This window comes from Hipposideros armiger, unplaced genomic scaffold, assembly GCF_001890085.2.
Source record: "Hipposideros armiger isolate ML-2016 unplaced genomic scaffold, ASM189008v1 scaffold_100, whole genome shotgun sequence".
Lineage (NCBI taxonomy): Eukaryota > Metazoa > Chordata > Mammalia > Chiroptera > Hipposideridae > Hipposideros > Hipposideros armiger.
The window spans coordinates 412,029-417,073 of record NW_017731450.1 but is presented as its reverse complement, the minus strand read 5'-3'; positions in this window follow the sequence as shown (position 1 = coordinate 417,073).

Below are 5,045 nucleotides of genomic sequence, written 5' to 3'. Positions count from 1 at the left end.
GAGGGATTTTGTGAGTCCGAGGGCCCCGTTTCTGTCTGGCTGACCCCTGTGCACACAGCACCTTGCTCAGCACCTGACACGCACTGGAGGTTAGAACACACGTCTGGGTGGGTGGGTCACGGTGGGAGAGCCTGGCTAACACATAGCATGTGCTCAGACGTATCAGCGACCCTCCTTGTAAAGGATGCCTCTAGTCACAGAATCAGTCATCGAGACCCAAACCTGAACCTGATTCCCGCTTCAGCGCTCCTCGCCTGATGAGTTCAGGATAGAAGAACATGGGGTGGGGAACAGGTCAAGAGCTCACAGCTGGAAGGGATTATGCTTTCCTTGCCTGGGGTAAATCTGAACTATGACTTTCCATTATCCTGAGATGAGAGAAATACCCAAGTCAAACGTTTCCTTGCCCCGACTCCACCCATCACAGGAGGGAAACCTGTGGGCAGAGCTGACCGCCTCTGACTAATTCACCCCAGGTGCCCACCGCCGTGGGTCATGGCGTGTCTGTTCATAATCAAAGCCCAACTCAAAAGCAGGAGCGAGCTTCTCAAAGGTGAATAAGAAAGCGGATGCCACATGAGAAGGCCAAGATGACAGCGCATCCGTTTATCCTTACACGTCACCTTTCCGTGACGAACGGTGACATTTTATGCGCAGTGCCAGTCCCTGTGGAACCCTGCCATTGCTCGGCTGCCGAGGCCTTGCAGCCCTGGTTCCAAGCAGCTGCACCAAACCATCTCCCGCGCAGGACCCCACCCATGAAACAAGCTCAGCAGCTCCCCATGCTCGGGGTCTGCAAGCTGTTAGCCCTGTTTAGTGGCTCCTTCATCTGAGTTCCCACAAGACTGGGTTTGCCCCCAGACCCCGGCACATATGTGCATCTGTATCAAATCAGAGCTCTCCGTACGTGCCTTAACGTCCCCCACCCTCTCCCCAAATCACGGCCACATGTAAAGTGGTGTGGCCTGCTTGGTGCCCCAGCACAGGAGGAGCTGCGCAGGAGTGTATGGTGGGTTACACCTCTGCCTCTGTCCACAATCCCTTCTCAGGTTCTGTTTTTTCTAAAATTACAAGCCGTAGCTTAGCCATAGAAAAATCTCTCTGTGAACCCCTTTCTTTAAGCTTTTTCCTTCACCTCACCACCTTACCTGATTAATTTGTCTTGGGGCAGAACCATGAACACACTGTGGGATAGACCTCCCTCACCACACACACACATATGCATGCACACATGCACACACACGCACACACTCACATGCACACACACAGGCACGTGCGCACATGCACACACACACATGCACACACACACACATGCGCGCACACACACACACACTCACATGCACACACACATGCATGTGCACACATGCACATGCACATGCATGCGCACACACCCTGTGTGTCCCTAAGTCTTCATCCTCCTAGCTAGCTGGTCTGAAGTTTGGAAAAAACAAAATATTCAGTAGAATATAGTTGAATCCACACTTTGTCCCCTCAGCAAAGGCTGACCAAATAATAAACATACCATCAATACAAAGGCGTTTTTGTGAGTGAAAAGAGACGTTATAATGTTAATAAGAAAACAGTCATAAACTGTCACTTTCCTAGAAAAACAGAATGTGCCATCACACGAAAGCCAGTGTAGGCTGAACCTGAGGCAAGTTTTCCTGGAACTTGCAGGTAGGAAACACTGAGGAAATTGTGAGGATGAGAGTTGAAGTGGATGCACCAACCCAGGTGTGCTCCCTGCTGTGGGGAGAGGCGTGGAGCACTCAGAGGTCCTCTGAGCCATCTCGTTCCAGGATTCTGGGCTCCTGCTCCACGAAGCAGGGGCATCAAGGAAGAACAGCTGAATAATAAAACCCAGGGAGCTAACAAGACTACGAAATGGCTTATCTTGTGCCAGTGTGACAAGAGAGGTACACGTGAGCATCAAGGATATCCATCTGGAAAAGGTGGGTGGCACTTGTTGGAGCCAAGAATAAGCCCATCAAAACGAGCATGCACCTAGACCCATGTACATTTCAGATGCGAGAACGTTTGGAGTGCACAGCACTCACGGCTGCACGTGTCGGGACAAGGACTCTAAGGAACCGTGTGGAGCGCCTTCACCGTGACCCAGAGACTCTGAAAGGAGCTGCTGTTTTGCAGTCACGCAGGTGGTGGCTATGACAGAGAAACTGCTCAGAGAAACTCTCGGGTTGGTGAATCCTGAGGAGACACTGGCTAGAACAGTAAAAGCAGAGGCCGCCTGGCTGTGTGAGTCATGGTGCCATCGGTAGCCAGATTCCCCCTCCAGCCGGCAGCGTTCATGTGCACTGGGTTCATAAACATTTTATTTTCAAATCGTTCCAGACACATCGAAAACCAGCAAGAATCATATAACGCATGCCTGTACAAGCTCTGTCCAGCGTCTGTGAGTTCATAGTGATTGATATAAACAAACAAACAAACAAACAAGAACTAGCGACAGGGGAGCCCTACAGCAGGTGCCAAATCACAAATGTAGAAGACGGGATGAAATGAGCGAATCGCTGGGTGGCAAGCATCCCAGGAATAACCGATTCCAGAGAGAATCATGGGCGGGTGCTACTAGTGAAAGTTTGCCGAGAAACAATCTCAAAGCTACTGACCACGATCTAGCAATATTTACGAATGAAAAAAGAATTGTAACTCTGCAGTGAGAAACCCGGCAGACACCAGCTTATCCAAGTGACCACAGTTAGGATCCTGCAGATGGGGACAGCCTCCCCTCCATGCTCCTGATTGATTTCTTTCTATCAGCATGGACTTGCAGGTCTGACTCTATTCCGTGGTTATTACAGCTGTCACTGTCATTGTTCGTTGATGGTTTGATGCTCAGATTGTCTCATATTGGTCCAGTGGCACCCCCTTCAAGCTGACCCTTGTGCCTTTTGACGTGTGACCNGCATCAGAGACGTACCAGCTCCCCCTGAATAGTTTTGTCGGGAGGATGAAGTGAGAGAGAATGCAGGTGTCAAACACCTCATGCCGCACCAAGGACAGAGGAATAAATGCAGCCGCCTATGTCATCACCAGTTCCTACAGCAATCTTGCAAGACGTTCTTAAGTTCGTTTTCTAGAGTAGAAAACAATATCCGAAAGGTTCTGCAGTTTTTTCCAGGCAGGACAGATGGTAAGTGAAGAAGCTGGGGTTCAAACCTCATCATTTTTGGAGCCCAAGCGCGGCTTCCTCCAGCCCAGGGTTTCTCCGACTCTCCTGAGCACAAGGTCACCTGGGAGCCTTGTTAAGATGCAGATTCTGACCCAGTAGCACTGGGGTGTGGCCTGAAATTCCACACTTCTAATAAGCAACGAGTGGAGGTCAGTGCCGCCCGTCTGTGGAATACACTTGAAGCAGTGAGGTTCTAGAGCATTCTGCCTCCTGATCAGGCACACTGCCCCTATGGGGGAGTGGTCAGAGCACATCTGAGAGGGGGGTGAATAAGCACTGGAGTTGGTTTACAAGAAGAAGACACAGAGGAGAAGGGAGAGGTGGAGAAACAGTCACGTCTGAAAGAAACCAGGCTCTAGAGGAGAGGAAGAAACACACTTGCCCGGCCTCCATGCTCAGGGCCACGTGAGTTCATTGGGCAGCTCCCCTGCATCCAGTATTTACACGTGTGTCAGAAACCTACCCAGAACAACAAAATCCTGCCTTCGTCTCTGTGTCGTAAAAGATGTAAGTAGTATTCTCCTTTATCCCCCCGCTACCCCCATCTCCGACACCCTGGCTTCTAGAAGAAAAGCCACATTTCTGAGGGACAAGGTCACTCACTGGTCCAGGGCATGATGACAAGCAGGCAGGTCTGAACTAAGTTATTTTCAGAGCCCTGGTCTCAGGCACAGGCTTTGTAGTCAGATAAACACAGGGTTCACATCCAGGCTCTGCGGGCGCTCAGACTACTCTTCTGTGAAGTACAAATGATTTTATTTATCCAGTTTTCCTGGAGGTCAAAATGAATTACTATGTGTACAGCACTAAAGCAAATCCTAGCACGGCGTAAACTCTCAGCTCTGATGCTGGCACGCACGTGGGTGGAACAGTGACCCTTGTGCCCTCACGCCTCACAAAAAACATCCTTCACCATCCTCAGGACTCACAGGGTGCCAGGTGCTGGACCAGTAATGCTCGTGTATTCTCCCCCACCCCTGCGATGTATTATTCTTTCACTGATTCTGTTTTACAGATGAAGAAACTGAGGCACAGAGGGGTTGAGTCATTTGCTTGCATCACCCAGCTCACAGGTAGAATGACTGGCATTGGAACTGGGAGGTCTGGCTTCAGAGCCTCACTCTTGTCCTTTCAGCTCTGCTGGTTGTTGCGTTGACCTTGGGGATTAGAGGGAGTTTCCTGGGTAAACCTCAAAAAGCCAATTATTTTTAACGTGTGTGTAGAGGTGATCAGAGCAGTTCTTAAAGAGGTGACATTTATCAGTACAGTCACCCTAAGAACGCACAGAGGGACAGATCCATGCCCTGAGACCAGCCCATGAATGATGATCCTTTGTGTGGCATGCCGAGTCACAGCCTGTCCCCACTGCTGTCAGAACTGATTAAGTCAAACACGCCGTCCGCAATGCCGTGCAGCGACTTTTGTACTTGACGGTAGGATGGGAGTTACACAGAAGCAACTGAATTAGCTAATCTGCCCAACCCTTTGGAACGAAGAGCCTCAGAAGGAAACGAGCTAATTATGCACATGCTGTCCAGACCACGAACAGGGTGTGAAACGAACCAAGACATTGCTTCCTTCCAGGGAGAAGTGGCACTTCCCTTGGAGAACAGAGGAAGTAGGCGGGATCAGAGCGATCCTGCAGCCAATCCCTGCCCTTCTCAGTCACCAGAGAGAGGAGATGAATGGCCAACCGCCTTGCTTCCTGAAACTCAAATAACACTGGTTCATTTTGGCCCCTGAACCAAGCACCGTGACAGGTGCTCACTACATGTTGAAATGAACAGATAGATGAAAGTTGAAATGACAGCTGTCATTCAAGGAGCAGCAACTACATGCTAGTCATAGGTTG